This window comes from Molossus molossus, unplaced genomic scaffold, assembly GCF_014108415.1.
Source record: "Molossus molossus isolate mMolMol1 unplaced genomic scaffold, mMolMol1.p scaffold_m16_p_1, whole genome shotgun sequence".
Classification (NCBI taxonomy): domain Eukaryota; kingdom Metazoa; phylum Chordata; class Mammalia; order Chiroptera; family Molossidae; genus Molossus; species Molossus molossus.
In genome coordinates this window covers 131,274,080-131,290,441 of record NW_023425344.1, presented here as the reverse complement: position 1 = coordinate 131,290,441, position 16,362 = coordinate 131,274,080, and the positions used below count along the sequence as shown (strand labels likewise).

Below are 16,362 nucleotides of genomic sequence, written 5' to 3'. Positions count from 1 at the left end.
GGTTACTTGTGGGATCGCAAAGGAAGCCAGGATAAAGAATATCTGAAGGAAACTTCTCCCCAGACTTAATGTCAAACTCCTAGGCTGAAGGGAATCAATGTCCCTTTAACAATAAAGAAAAAAGGGGACTCTCCCATTTGAACCTCGCTCTCAGGCTCTTTAATCCCTACATATCCCAGAAAAAAAGATGCGGGCCCTGCCCGGCGGGGTGCGGCCTCGCCTCCAGGCACTCCCGGCCCTCCCACCATAGAGGGCGCGCTCCAGCTCTTGGCGGGCACCTGTCCGTTGACCAGGTTCCGCGGCTCCCTCGGTCGCACCAGGATCTAACAACCCACAGCCACAACCAACACCGGGAAGACGAGCAGCAGGACGAACCTCACAGGCCCGGAAAGCTGCAGGAATCCTCCGAAACTTACAGTTTTCCTACAGCGTGCGCGTCACGACGAGGTGACGTCACGGGACCCGGCGTTCGGGAAGGTCAACCCGCGGGTCGCCGGACCGCACAGGCCCCACAGCTCCGCCCCCTGCGCGCCGACGGGAGTCACGCCCCTTTTCTTAGGGCCCCGCCTCCGTTGTGGAACTCAGGGCGCAAGCGCAGACCGCCTGCTTGGCCGCCTGCTGGTGAAATTCGTGGATCCGGGTGTCCAGGGCGGGGACTGCTCGAGAGCGTTTCACTCAGAGCGTGTGACCAGCAGCTGGGACAATCATTAGAAGGGGGCGAAGACCCCCAGGAACACAGCAAACCAGCTGTTGGTCAGGGAGTAGGGTAGGACGCCAGAGTTCTGAGGCAGATTTTCCACAGAAATTGCTGTTTTGCCCTCACGTGTTCGTTAAAAGTTCTCCACGTGTGGAAACAGTCATTTGCTCTGCATCAGATGCTTACGGGTCCTCGCGGGGTGGTGTCCGGTCTCCCACGGGCCTTCGCCCCCGCCTCTGGTCCCGTCCCGGGCTTCGCTCCAACCGGCCCCGCCCCGACTGGCCCCGCCCCCGGAGTCCGCCCTCGGGCTCTGCTCGCCGGTCGGCAGCGCCCGGCCGCCCGCCGCCTTCCGCCCCGTGCTGGCCTTTTCGTTTGAGATGTTAGCCTCTCTCTCTGCTGCTGACTTTCCCGTTCTGGCTCAACCTCTATTAAAGTTAACAAACAGTGATCTGTGTAAACAAATATGTACACTTCTTCGCTAGTGTTAACTTTCCACCCCTTCCCACTCGTGTGACGACATCTTCCTGTGCCCAACCCGGGTTTCTGCTCTTACAATTTTACAAACGAGGAGTTCTGGTGTAAAGATGGCTCAGCAGAAGGAAAAAGGTAGGCTTCAAGAACTGAACATATTAATAGATTATTTCTGGCTTGTAGGATTCTTAGAGTACTCTTACAAGCATAAATAATAAATTTTATGGTAAAAAGTGTCTGGGACAAATCTGTCAAAGGGACAAAAATTAAATGGGAAAAACAGGCCTTGGAAATAGACCCTAAGTTGAAGGGAGCAAGGACACTTAAAAACTTACTTGGAATCACGACAAATGGGTAGATTAGACCTGGGATTTTGCCAGGCAGATCCAGTGTAAATAAAACCTGAAAAATGGTTCCTTTACACTCTCATTGACAACACTGTAGTAATTTCATAGGAAAGAATGACAGTAAGAACATTAGCCTTTTAACTAAGACATCTGAGCTGGTTATAAATAAACATATTATTCAGAAAAATATACTTAAGTAATTAAAGTTTTAAAAAGTTTTCTTATTTTTAAAGAATATTTATACATTTAATCTAAATATGATTTCATATGAGGTTTTAATGTCATTATCAACTGATGTAAGAAATCTGTGAAGCCCTGGCCGCTTTGGCTCAGTGGTTAGAGCGTTGGCCTGCGGTCCTGAGAGACCCGGGTTCGGTTCCCGCTAAGGGCATGTACCTCGGTTGCAGTTTGTCCCCGGCCCTGGTCGGTTGTGCGGGTGGCAGCCACTCGATGTGTTCCTTTCACATCGATGTTTCTCTCTCTCTCTCTGTTCCTCTCTCTCCCTCCCACTCTACCTGAACAAAAAATGGAAAAATGTCCTCTGGTGAGGATAAAAAAAAAAAAAAAAGAAATCTGTGAAGTTTGTACATAATAATTTTAACCATAATACGGTTTTGTTATATGGAGCGGTTATAGAAAAATTAGCAATTGAAAAAAATTCTACATATATTTAAAATAACAATATTTATATTTTTCCTTGCAAAACAACACTTTTAAGCAACCTCTAAATTGTTAATTACATCATTTACAGGTTTATAGCATGTTTTATGTATATCATACCAAAAATGAGAATTCTTTTTTAATGAATCTAGATATACCTATCAACCAAAAGTTACTGCCACCAATGGAATGGCAACAGGAGTCCCCACTTGGGGTGCAATAAAAGGAGAAACTTTATTCAGGTAAACAGTTTGCAAAACAGCCTCTGGTGGAAACCAAAGTAGAGACCCACTTATATAGAGACAGTGCTCACCATGAGATCCCTGAATGGTCCATTTTTATGCAGCTGAGGAATTCAAATGTGCACAATTTGGTTGGTTCAAGTAGTACATTCTGATTGGTAGTTACAGAGCTGCTCTGATTGGTCAGTAAAGATGCAAATAAGAATATAGCTGTGCAGTTCTGATTAGATGGGGCAGGTCTCTGCCTGTTGGTGGAAATACAATTCTAGGTCAGCTGGCAGGAACTCAGTGAGCCTTAACAGCTCAGTCTGTGGCTTTTTCTGATAACAGTGTACATGAGTGGCCCCTGCAAATAATGGCTGCTAGACTTTGATAATGAATGTAGGCCTTTTTAACTACAAGGAGTCCTTTTTGACAGGTGTATTTTTTCTTGGGGTCAACACACCTCTGGGACTGTCCCACAGATAAATGTCATCTGTCATTACTTTTTTGGAATGAAAAAATTTAGGAAGTTTATACTAAATGCACCAAATGTTTTTAATATAGAATACTTTGGCCTTTATAAGATGGTAATGACAGAATATATTTTTTCTTCTCATTCATTATTTTTTCTCCCAAAACAAAAACCTCCTATATTGCCAAATGCAGGAAAGAAATAATGTAAGCAATAAAAGACTGACAAGCAGAAAGAGTACTAAAACATGAGAGAAACCTCAGGGAATGTCACATATAAATTTGTAGCGAATTATACAATCAGATTTAGTGTAGTTTCTATACTTAATCTAGATAAGAAACCAGAAGCTAGGGTTAAAGTGTATTGATATTAGAGAGAGGAACTGTAAGGATAACTTCTTTAAGAAAATAAAATCCTGGCCTGGCCAGTGTGGCTCAGTGGTTGAGCATAAACCCATGCACTGAGAGGTCTCCAGTTCAATTCCTGGTTAGGGCGCATCCCCAGGTTGTGGGCCAAATCCCCAGTGTGGGGCATGCAGGTGGTGGCCAGTTGATATTCTCTCTCATTGATGTTTCTATCTCTCTCTCCCTCTCCCTTCCTTTCTCTCTCAAATCAATAAAAGAAAATCCTGGATGTTCAAGGGTGAGCACTGGAAGAACTAAGGACCTCCACTCTGGCCCTTGGGGTTTCAATTTCCCCTGTTGGTTCTCCTTCCCCTAGCACGCTGGCTTCCATATTCTTCTGCTCCATAACACTTCCCTTGGTCCTACTTAGCAAACTGAGAAAAGCTGAAACTTAATACCAGGGGAAAATAAAAGAGAACAAAATATAATGACTAATATTTATTGAGTGTGCATATGTGTCAGGCACTGCATTATCTAATTTAATCCTCGAAATTAGTTGAGGTAAGGGCTGTTATCTCCATTTTGCACAAAGCAACCACTGTGCAGGAGACTGAGTCAAGTGCCCCATGTCACGTGGCCTCTAAGTAGCAGTCAACATTTGAACCCATACTTGAGAGCTCACAGCCATAACTACTGATCTGTATCAAGTTTCATATAACAAAGTACAAATACTGCTTGAAACAGAGACTTGGAAAGTCGAAGATACGGAAATTCTAGATCCAAAAGACTGACCTCAATATAGAGGCATCTTCACTCTTTTCCAGGCTGTCTCCATATGCTGTTTCTGTTTCATTTTTTAAGGTGCATACCATCATCCACTAGGTTGATTTTGTGACCTATTAATAGAATGCCACCCTGAAAAACACTAATCAGAATCCAAAATATAGAAGATCAGATTGTATCACATGTGATTAGAATAATTTTTTCAACAAAGATTTTGGGAAACTAGTATTTTAATAATATATGTGTATTCTAGATTGCTATGTTAATGTATTTCTTACACTGTATCTCAATCAAAACAATTTTTAAATACTATTATAACCAGCCCTTGCCTGACTTCTATGCGTATTTCATCTTTCAGAAGCAAAACCAAAAGAAACCTAATTTCACTCTGCAACCCCCTCACATCCCTCTCAGCTCCAGGATCTGATCTGAGAGATCTCTTCCCAATCAATTAACAAAATAATCAGGTCAATCCTACATCCAGAAAGGCTCTTATCTCCAGCACAAACCCAAGAGTGTACTGATACCCTAACAATATAATAAACATCCATAAGACGATAGTTACATAGAATAAAAAAGAGGTTGTTCTGAGAAAGGAGCAGAGACAGGGAGGTTGGTGGGAAGAAGACATGGGATAGAGATTACAGAGCTACAGAGGGATGTATGTTTAATAACCACACATTCTTACATATGTCTGCTGTTACACTTTTTGCAAAATATTTCAAATCTCATTTTATCACTTCTCTATCCCTATTCCACACTGTAGCTTACTCTCCCTATCCTTTTGGTCTCTACTTTACAGGAACTTCCTCAGAGAAGCTTTCCCTAAGCCGCCTTTGCTCTCATCCTTGGAAATTATATTAATTTCCTCCTCTACTAGACTGTAAGCTCTGTGAGAGTAGGGATAATCCTCATCTTGCTCAACCTCCAATCTTCTACTTGTAACTGAGTGCCTTACCCTAAGCAGGTACTCAAGTAAATACGTGTAGAGGAATAAGTGGATGAATGAACTCAAATTCCAAGACCAGCTAGGTTTCTTACTGAAAATACTAATTTATTTCTAAAAGGTGGGGGAGGGGCCACTGTGTTAATCGAAATAAGAAGAAGAAGAAAAGGAGGAAGAACATTTTGAATAATGATGCAGCAAAACATAGCAAAACACTGAGCAGGGTCAGATCAGTTCTGTTACTAACTGGCTAATTTTGTGCATGTCCAATAACTTCTCCAAACCTCAAAGGGGGTTAGACTCACTAAAATGTTATTTGTAGTGACTGTCTTAATAGGGTGTTACCCCTACAGGGAACTCTGGGAAATCAGGACAGGCCACCTGGAGCATTATTTGCATGAAGTCTCCTGAAAGAACCTAACAGGCACTGGGGAATAGTAATTAATCCACTTAAATAAAAGATGTTGGACAAAGGATTCTCCCAACAACAAGAGGGTGGGATGGGGTAGTGAGGAGGGAAATGGAAGACAAGTAACTAGTGTCATTACTCTGAGGAGCCAAATTCATGGTTGAGTACAGGGCCAGGTGCATGACTTTGAGTACAAAGCTGAAAAAAATCAAGCTGACTTTGTGGGTATGTTGGACTGGAGGGCAGGGAAGGAAGGTGCAGGACAAAGAAGATAGTGTCAAAAAGATTTACAGTTTCCCAAGGGAAAAAGCCTCATCTACTACAGTGCAGCAGACAAGAAAGAATGTTTCAAAAATAGACCGTTAGGTCTTTGTGTCTGTTTTTTCCCCTCAGACTCTGTTTTCTCCCTTGTCTCTTGGAAAAGACCTAGTCTTTCTACAAGTTCATGTTTTCTTTTTTTTTTAATTCATCTTTATTGTTGAAAGTATTACAGATGTCTCCCCTTGTGTCCCCCAATTTAGCCCTTTCTTCTCACTCCCACCCACTTCCTGCCTTCCACACAACAAAAAGTTCTCTTTATCTGTGAGTCTGCTTCCATTCTACTTGTTCATTTGGTTTGTAGATTAAATTGATAGATATGTATTTATTGCCATGTTATTGTCCATATTTTTTATCTTCTTCTTCTTCTTTGAGAAGACCCTTCAACATTTCATAAAATACTGGTTTTGGTGATGAACTCCTTTAGCTTTTACTTGTTTGGGAAGCTCCTTATATGTCTATGGATTCTAAATGATAGCTTTGCAGGACAGAGTAATCTTGGTTATAGTTCCTTGCTTTTCATCACTTTTCAATATTTCTTGCCGCTCCCTTCTGGCCTGCAAAGTTTCTTTTGAGAAATCAGCTGACAATCTACGGGAGCTCCCTTGTAGGTAACTAATTGCTTTTCTCGCTGCTTTTAAGATTCTCTCTTTGGCCCTAGCCGGTTTGGCTCAGCGGTTAGAGCGTCAGCCTGCGGTCCAGAGAGACGCAGGCTTGGTTCCCGCTAAGTACACGTATCTCGGTTGCAGTTTGTCCCCGGCCTTGTTGGTGCAGGTGGCAACCACTCCATGTGTCCCATTCACATCGATGTTTCTCTCTCTCTCCTTCACACTCTTATCTAAACAAAAAAATGGAAAAATGTCCTCGGGTGAGGATAAAAAAAAAAGATTCTCTCTTTGTCTTTAAACTTTTGCATTTCAGTTATGATGTGGTGTGGGCCTCCTTGGGTTCATCTTGTTTGTGACTCTGTGCTTTCTGGACTAGAATGTCTGTTTCCTTTACCAGATTAGGGAAGTTTTCTGTCATGATTTTTTCCAATAGGTTTTCAGCTTCTTCCTGTCTCTCTTCTCATGATGCAAATGCTGGTACACTTGAAGTTGTCCCAGAGGCTCCTTATACTATCCTCATTTTTTTGGATTCTTTTTTCTTTTTGCTGTTCTGACTGGATGTTTTTTGCTTCCTTATATTCCAAATCAATAGTTTGATTCTTGGCTTCACCTACTCTACTGTTGGTACCTTGTAAATTATTCTTTATGTCAGTGCATCCTTCATTTCTGACTCATCCTTTATGCTCTTGTGGTCCTCACTTAGTTCCTTGAACATCCTTATAACCAGTGTTTTTGAACTCTGCCTCTGTTAGATTGCTTATCTCCATTTCATTTAGTTCTTTTCCTGGAGTTTTGTTCTGTTCTTTCATTTGAGACATGTTTGTTGTTGCTGTTTTGTTTTGTCTCCTCATTTTGGCTGCCTCCCTGTATTTGTTACTATGTATTAGGTAGAGCTGCTACATCTCCTAGGCTTGGTAGGGTGGCCTATTGTAGTCAGTGTCCTATAGGGTCCAGTGGCACAGCCTCCCTTATCTCCCCAGCTATGCCTTTGAGGTGCACCCCTCCTGTGGACTGTATACCCTTCTGGTGAAATTGAGTCTTGATTGCTGTTGGCACATCAATGGGGAGGGAATTAGACTGATCAGCTGCAAGGACTGGCTGTGCCCACTGACCACTAACCTTTCTACTTTGGAGGATCAGCTGTGCAGGGGCCTACAACACAGAGGAAGATTTACTTTAGCAGTGCTCTGATACCCACTGAGTCTACTCCTTGAGTGTGTCTCTTGTGGAGGTGGTTGGGTGGTGGTCCTTCGCCATGGTCTGAAGCTGTCCACTGGGTATGCTGGCTCTGGGGCAAGGTCAGCCACTGCCTGCGTTCCACCCAGGGCCACCAGGCATAAGCTACAAAGTGATCTGCAGATGGCTGTTTCTTGTGCTGAGCTTGAAGTTGCCCAGGCAAGGCCAAGCTATGAACTAAGGTGGGCTGCTGCTAGTGCCAGGCCTAGCGCCATTTAGCAAGAGTTATAGGGCTCACTGAGGCCAGATGCTGCTTGTTTTGAGAGGTTTTAGGAAAATTTTAAGCATGGGCCAAGAAAGGCCTTTTCAGTGATAAAGCCACTGGGAACAGCTGGTGTGGGGCATGGCCTCAGGGAATCACCAGGACAGGGCAAACAGTGTGATTCAGGTTACCAGAATCCCAGATATGGTGCCCCCTCAGTCAGCCCCGTGGGGAAAGGCTCACCAAAGGAACAAGGGCCTCCACTGGCGTGACTGTCTGGAAGAAAGCTTCCTCCCAGCTCTCTCCCTAATGCTGAACAACGTAGTTCTTCCCTATATGTCTCTGGTGCTTTTCAAGCTGCCTCCCCTATGCTGGAGCCCAGAAGGAGCAAGTCAACAAGTAAGTCCATGCACGGGCCCTTTAAGAGAAACTACCTGGGACTCCAGAAACCTCAGCCTCCCTCAGCCTCAATTCCAGCTGGCTTTTACAGCCAGAAATTATGGCGGCTTCTCTTCCTGGCACTAGAACCCTCATCTGGGGGCCTGGTGTGGGATTGGGACCCCTTGCTTCTCGGGGAGGACCTTTACAGGTGAGGTGTTCCTCCTGATTTTTATTCACCACACATGGGTGTGAGACCAGTCCTTCCATGCCTCTGCCCCTCCTACCAGTCTTGATGTGGTTTCTTTAGTTCCCTAGTTGTAGGACTTCCATTCAACTCGATTTCAGGCAGTTCTGAAATGATGATTGTTCTGCAGTTTAGTTTTAATTTTGATGTGGTTGTGGCAGGAGGCAAGTAATGGATTTACCTACGCTGCCATCTTGACTGGAAGTCCCTCAAGTTCAAGTTGTATCATTAGTTATCTCTGTTAATATCTCAGCCAACCTTTATGGAGCACTTACTTAGATTAAAAGCACTTCTGAGCACTCTATATGAAATCTTTATTTAAGCTTCACAACAGTTTTTTCTTAGAGGTATAAGAAATAATGGTGTATTCTTTAATTGAGCAGTCTTTTTTTTTTTTAATAAATACTGTGTTGTATTATAATTGTTTATACTTCTTCCTCCCCCACTAAGCTATGAATTATTTGAAGACAGAGACTAGTTCATTCAATTTTGTGTCCTTACCACCTAAATCAGGTTCTGGCATATAAAAAGCATTTTACAGCCCAGTCAGTGTGGGTCAGTTGGTTGAGCATCCCATGCACCAGGAAGTCACTGGTTCGATTCCAGGTCAGGGCTCTTGCCCAGGTTGAGGGCTCAATCCCCAGTAAGGGGCATGTATGAGGCAGCTGCTCGATGTTTCTCTCTCATCAGTGTTTCTGTCTCCTCCATTTCTCTCTCTGAAATAAATAAAACATATTTAAAAAAAAAAAAAAACTAAAAAAAAGTCATTTGACAAATTTCTTTAATTCAGTTGAAAAAGGAATGTCATCTCCCTGACAGGGTGACAGGTAGGTACAATCTAAAAGACAAAGTAATCCCTATTGTCACTAAAGCTGTTGGTTATCCCCAAGGCCCTGTTGGCCTGGGAAAACAAAGTCACAACTTCTCTGAGTTTCTGAGTTTTATTCCGGATAAGTTCTGTCTCACTCTAAAAGTATGTGATCATCCTCCAGCATGTCATTTGCTCTAATTGACATATTATCATTTATTATTTACCCTTTATGTTGGTTTAGATGACTTTTCATCAGTGAAAGCAGTTATATTAAAGCCAAATTAAAGTGATACTTTAAAATCCGATTTTGCAAGCTCAGATCCAATTACAATTAGGCTATAAACTGAAAATGGTACTCAGCTCACAGAGGTGTTTGATTTGGTCTTCATTGTGTTTTTAAATTTTTGAATTGACTGTTAGAAGATAACATATTAAAAGAGCAAGCATTTTGTCTTCTTTTCAAAAAAAATCAGAAACTCTAATGATATTGAACCCCACTCACTCAAGGCAGTCCTTATTGGAGGGAAGCTGCCTGGTTCAGAGTCAATGTTCCCCATTTTCCCACAATCCGACATGGTGGCTATTTAACCTACCCACTTGGCCTCTGAAGGCACTAGAATTTATGTTGATGTTGAAGTGAAGGCCTTGATTATGTAAGTCTATAACTTAATAAGAGTCATAAAGCCTGTAAAATGAACAGCTTTACCTGGAAATTTCAGTATTGCTCTATGTGAATAATTTTCAATAATCACATTTGCTTCTGCAAATAGTTTTTCACAATTTTTATGTCTGTCTTCTAGAGAAGCAACTTTTTTGTGTGTGCATTAGAGATTTTCCAATAAAATATATTGCCTTTTTGGTATTTAAACAAAAGGAAAAAAATACTTTAAAAAAGTTGAAGAGGGCTTTTAGAACATGGTATATGCAAGACTGGAGAGAGAGTGAGTGTGTGAAAAGGTGTGTGTGAGAAAGAGTGTGAGTGCATATGGGTGTGGATAAGCATCCATGTAGCTGTGCAGAAACTTAGGGCAGATGGTTCCAGACCTGTGGATGGGGGAGCAGCTGGCTACCACTGTGCGCTGGGTGTTTTTCCTCACTCAGGGGTGGCAGGCCCTGCCATTTTGGAGGATCCACTGGGTCCTCCTTGAGAGAAGGAAGTGGGGAATAGCTAGGGCCTAGTGCCCCAAGGCCACATGTGTGCCTGTCGACGTCAGACCAGTGGTCTCCGCTGTGCCAATGCCAGCCCATGCATAGTAGCCACAATGCCAGGGCAGTTGCACACAGCAGCAGCAGTACCTTGGGAACCAGGATCCACCTAGCAGCAGTGGCAACGTGGGAGCTGGCGGGAGCTCAGCAGCAGTGGAGCTCTGGGAGTGAGCTGAACCCTGCCTGGCAGCAGCAGAGCCCTGGGAGTGAGTGGAGCCCTTCCCAGCAGCAGGGGAGCCTGGGAGCTGAGCCCTGCCTTGTGTAGCAGCAGCAGCACCTCTGAAGCGGGGCCCCATCCAGCAGCAGCAATGATACAGGAGTCCAGCTGAGCCCAGAAGCAGCACCCCTGCTGGAGCCAAGTTGAGCCAGGCAGTAGTGGTGCCTCAAGACCCCACTGTAACTGTGCACCACAGTAGCACATTAGCCAGGTTGTACACTCTAGCAGTACCTATGATGATGCACAGACATGAGCTACCAGTCATCAGTCCTTCTGGACATACAGCAGACAAGAGGCACTGTCCCTGTGGGCCACGCTGCAGCCACTGCCAAGAGCCACCAGCACCCCTGGACAACTGGACTGGATCCCAGATATTGCCTCACCATTACCCAATGCCCCTGGATGCAACGACCTGCCATTGCCACCTGGTACACCCCAAACGACCAGACCACAAAAATGGTGGGACAGAGAAACAACTCCCAAATGAAAGAAAATGATGAATCACCAGAAAAGGAACTAAATGAAAATGGAGGCAAGCAGTTTGTTGGATAAAGAATTCAAAGTAATGGTTGTAAGGGTGCTCAAACAACTTAGTGAGAATTACAAGCAACTTAATGAGAATATAAAGAACTCATAAGGAGCTTGAAAAAAGATGTATAACCTATTAAGAGTCAAGTGGAACTGAAGAATGACATAGCTGACATAAAGATCACCTTGGAAGGATTTAGCAGTTGATTAAAAGAAGTAAATAGAAGACAAGTTAGAGGAAAAAAAAAACCCTCCCAATTAGAGCAGTAAGTGGAAGTAAAAATTAAAAAGCAGGAGGAGACTTTAAGGGAGTTTTGGTACAACATGAAATATAGTGACATTTACATCATAGGGGTACCAGAAGGAGAAGAATCAGAGAAAGGAATAGAGAACCTGTCTGAAGAAATAATGACATAAAAGTTCCCTAACCTGGTGAGGGGAAAAGTCCCACAAGTCTAGGAAACACAGAAGAGTGCCACTCAAGATGAACTCCAAAAGACCCACACCTAGACACATCATAAATAAAATGGCAAATATTACAAAGAAAGAATCTTAAAAGCAGAAATAGACAGAAAATTATATACAAGGAACCTCACATTAAGACAGACAGCTGATTTCTTAATAGAAATACTTCAGGGAAGAGGGATTGGCATGCAGTATACAAAGTAATGAAAAGCAAGGGACTGAATCCAAGACATCTCTATCCAGCAAGGCTTTCATTCAAAATTGAAGGTGAAATAAAGAGCTTCACAGACAAAAAAAAACAAAAAACAAAAACAAAACAACAAAAAAAACAGCTAAAGTAGTTTATTACCACCAAACCAACATTGCAAGAAATGCTAAAGGGATTATTGTAAGAAGAAGTAGAAATAGAGAGAGGGGAGACACTGGCATAAAGAATAAAAATGGCAACAAATAAGTACCTATCAATAGTAACCTTAAATGTAAATGGCTTAAATCTACAATAAAAAGACATAGGGTAGCTGATTGGATAAGAAAACATGGCCCATATATATGCTGTCTACAAGAGACTGCGAACAAAAGACTCAAACGGTATGATACTGAAGGGATGGGGAAAAAAATTTCATGCAAATGGAATGAAACAAGCTGGGATAACAATACTCATATATAATAAATAAACTTTAAAATGAAGGCCAGAACAAAAGACAAAGAAGGGCACTACATAATATTGAAAGGATTGATCCAACAAGAGGATATAACCCTGGTAAACATATATGCACCCAACATAGGTGCACCAAAATATATTTTAAAACTTCTGGAGGAATTTAAGGGAGAGATTGACAGCAATACAATTGTAGTAGGGGATTTTAACACCCCACTGACATCACTGGATAGATCTTCTAGACAATGAATTAACAAGAAAACAGAGACCCTAAGTGATTTCACTAGATCAGATAGATTTAATTGATATTTACAGAACATTTTACTCCAAAGCTGAAGAATATAAATTATTCTCAAGTGTGTACAGGACATTCTCAAAGATGGACCATGTGTTAGGTCACAAACTAAGTCTTGTCTTAACAAGTTCAAGAAGATTGAAATCATAAAAACAATAAGAACACTCAAAATCATAAAACCACTCAAAAGCATTCAGGCACATGGAGGCTAAATAGCATAGCATGTTATTAAACAACAAATGGGTTACCAAGATCTAGGAAGAAATAAAAAAATAAAAAAAAAATTCCGGAAATCAATGAAAATGAACACGCAACAACACAAAATCCATGGGATGCAGCTAAAGCAGTCCTGAGTGAGAAATTCATAGCACTACAGGCCTACCTCAAAAAACAAGAAAAATTGATAATTGACTAACTCTACAGATTAAAGAACTAGAAAGTAAACAAAAAGAAAAGAAAAATAAAAAGCTGGTGTAGTGATATGCATATCTGATAAGATAGACTTCCAAATGAATGCCATAATAAAAAACAAAGAGCCCGGCCAGTGTGGCTCAGTGGTTGAGCATTGGCCCATGCACCAAGAGGTCACCAGTTTGATTCCCAGTCAAGGCACATGCCTGTATTGTGGGCCAAATCCCCAGTGGGGGACACGCAGGAGACAGCCAATCAATATTCTCTCTCATCAGTGTTTCTATCTCTCTTCCTCTTTCTCTAAATATCAATAAAGAAAAAAATATTTTTGTAAAAAGAGACAAAGAATGTCACTACATGATATTAAAGGGATAGATTCAACAAGAGGATATAACCCTGTTAAAAATATATACACCAGCCCTGGCTGGTTTGGCTCAGCGGTTAGAGCGTCGGCTTGCGGTCCTGAGAGACCCGGGTTCGGTTCCCGCTAAGGGCGCGTACCTCGGCTGCAGTTTGTCCCCGGCCCTGGTCGGTTGTGCGGGTGGCAGCCACTCGATGTGTTCCTTTCACATCGATGTTTCTCTCTCTCTCTCTGTTCCTCTCTCTCCCTCCCACTCTACCTGAACAAAAAATGGAAAAATGTCCTCGGGTGAGGATAAAAAAAAAAAAAATATATATATATATATATATATATACACACACACCAAATATAAGGGCACCAAAATATATTTAAAAACTTATGGAGGACTTCAAGGGAGATATCAACAGCAATACAATCATAGGAGGGGACTTTAACATCCCACTGACATCATTGTTTTGATCTTCTACACAAAAAATTAACATGGAAACACAGACCATGGATCAGCTGGATTTTATCTTTACAGAACATTTCACAGCAAAGCTGCTGAATATACATTCTTCTCAAGTGCACAGAAGACATTCTCAAGGATAGACCTTATGTTAGGACACAAACTAAGTCTCTACAAGTTCAAGGAGATTGAAATCATATCAAGCATCTTCTCAAATCACAATGGCATAAATCTAGAAATCAGTTACAATAGAAATACTCAAAAGCATTCAGGCACATGGAGGCTAAATAGCATGTTACTAAACAATGGAAAGGTTATTAATAAGTAAAAAAAAAAGAAATAAAAAAACTTTGTGCAAACTAATGAAAATGAACACATAACAACAAAAAACTATGGGATGCAGCTAAAGTAGTCCTGAGAGGGAAATTCATAGTATTTCAGGCCTACCTCAAGAAACAAGAAAAATTTGTAGTACACTATCTAAGCCTAAATCTTAAATAATTAGAAAGAGAACAAATGAAAAACCCAGAGTTAATAGAAGGAAAGAAATAATAAAGATCAGAGAGGAAATAAATGACATAGAAACTAAAAAAAAAAAACAGCACAAACTAAAAAGCTTCCACACAGCAAAAGAAAGCAGCATCAAAATGAAAAAGGAACCCACTGTATGGGAGGACATATTTGCCAATGATACATCAGATAAGGGGTCCATTTCCAAAATATATCAAGTACTCATACAACTCAACAAAAGGATGACAAAAAATCCAAGTAAAAAATGGGCAGAGGAACTGAATAGACACTTCTCCAAAGATGACATACATATGACCAAGAGATATATGTAAAAATGCTCAAGGTCACTAATCATCAGAGAGATGAAAATTAAAACAACTATGAGGTATCACCTCATACCTTCCAGAATGGCTACCATCAACAAGTCATCAAACAACAAGTACTGGAGAGGATGTGGAGAATAGGGAACTCTAGTACACTGCTGGGTGGGAATGGAGACTGGTGCGGCCACTATGGAAAACTATGGTGTTTCCTCAAAAAATTAAAAATAAAACTACCATTTGACCTATTGATCCCACTTCTAGGAATATATCCTAAGAAGCCTGAAACACCAATCACAAAGAACATATACACCCATATGTTCACAGCAGTGCTATTTACAAAAACTAACAGCCTAAGTGTCCATCAGTAGATGAGTGGATAAAAAAAGCTGTAGTACATTTGCACAATGGAATACTATGCAGCTGTAGGAAAGAAATATCGCTTATGCTTTGAGAAAACATGGAGGGACCTGGAGAGTATTATCCTAAGTGAAATAAGCCAGACAGAAAAAGACAAGTATCACATGATCCCACTTATTTGTGGTATATAATGAACAAATAAGCTGACAAAAAAAAAAAAAAAAAAATAGATCCAGAGACATAGAATTAGGAAGCAGACTGACAAACCTCAGAGGGAAAGTGAGTTGGGGGACAGGAAGAGATAAACTAAAGAACTTACATGTATATATGCATAACCAGTGGCCACAGACAAAAGTGTGATGAAGACAGGTGGGGATGAAAGCAGGGAGGAGGGTGTCAATGGGGGGAAAATGAGGAAATCTTTAATACTTACAATAATAAAGATAAACATTGTTTCTCAAAAAAAAAAAAAAAGTTGAACAGCAAAATAGAATATTGATATTGGGTTCGTAGTATGGCCAACACATTCAACTGTTGTGTTGATTTCATTTGAAGAACACTTAGTCTAATCTATCAGAGAATCACCAGTTGTTTTCCTTCTGCCTCTGTTCTCATGGAACACATGGGAAAAGGGAGGTAAATGTTTGCTAATTATCACATTGATGTTTTGTTCTATAGTATGGGTGATAGTCACCGTCACTTTTAACTTATACCTAAAAGTAAGCTCTGAAGTCATATAGAATGTGCATATTTAATTACTCTATTATTTGGGTGAGATTCTCTTAACCAGTCATACAGAAGGTACTGCTATTGACATTAGTCAGCATTAGGTTTGGTTGCAAGTGATAGTAACATTGCAAGAAAAGGCTTCAAGTTTAAAGTTTATTTCTTTTATATATGAAAATGCCTGGATGTAGGTGACCTAGGGCCACTTTGCCCATAGTAGTTGCAGGGACTCAGTTGTTTTCCATCTTGTTGCTCAGTCATGAATGACCTACATTCTCAAAGTCATCTTAGTCCAAGATGGCAGCCTGGCTCTAGTAATCTCACAGCGTGCAGAAAAGAGAAAGTCTAGAATATTTGGTAGCTAGTACTCCTTAAATTCCACTTTTCCCAAGAAACTTTTCTTCAGCTAATTAAGAGACTAGACTGATAATTTATCTTCCATATTCACTTAAAAGCTACCATACTAGACTTCAGTCATTTAAATATTTTGAAATGTATTTACATTATGTATATTCTCAACATCTTTATCATCATGATTGTTCTTTTATTTATTTATTTATTCATTTATTTTTTTGGTACGTGCCCCTAGCCGCTAGGGCCTAGCGAGAACTGAACCCGGGACTCTGTGGTCCTCAGGTTGACGCTCCAACCACTGAGCCAAACCGGCCAGGGCATCATCATGATTGTTCTTAAATCAATGATTC

At 41.3% G+C, this 16,362-nt stretch overlaps 1 long non-coding RNA gene across 2 annotated transcripts in view; it reads left to right on the top strand.

Moving 5' to 3' along the window:
* The first annotated feature begins 1,025 nt into the window (after positions 1-1,025).
* Positions 1,026-16,362, top strand: part of LOC118626623 — a 50,015-nt gene continuing 34,678 nt past the window's right edge. The window contains exon 1 of one of the 2 annotated variants that reach the window (XR_004958928.1): positions 1,026-1,303. This is a non-coding gene — a long non-coding RNA (uncharacterized LOC118626623). The remainder of the gene's footprint in view (positions 1,304-16,362) is intronic. The other variant, XR_004958927.1, reaches the window with a different exon arrangement.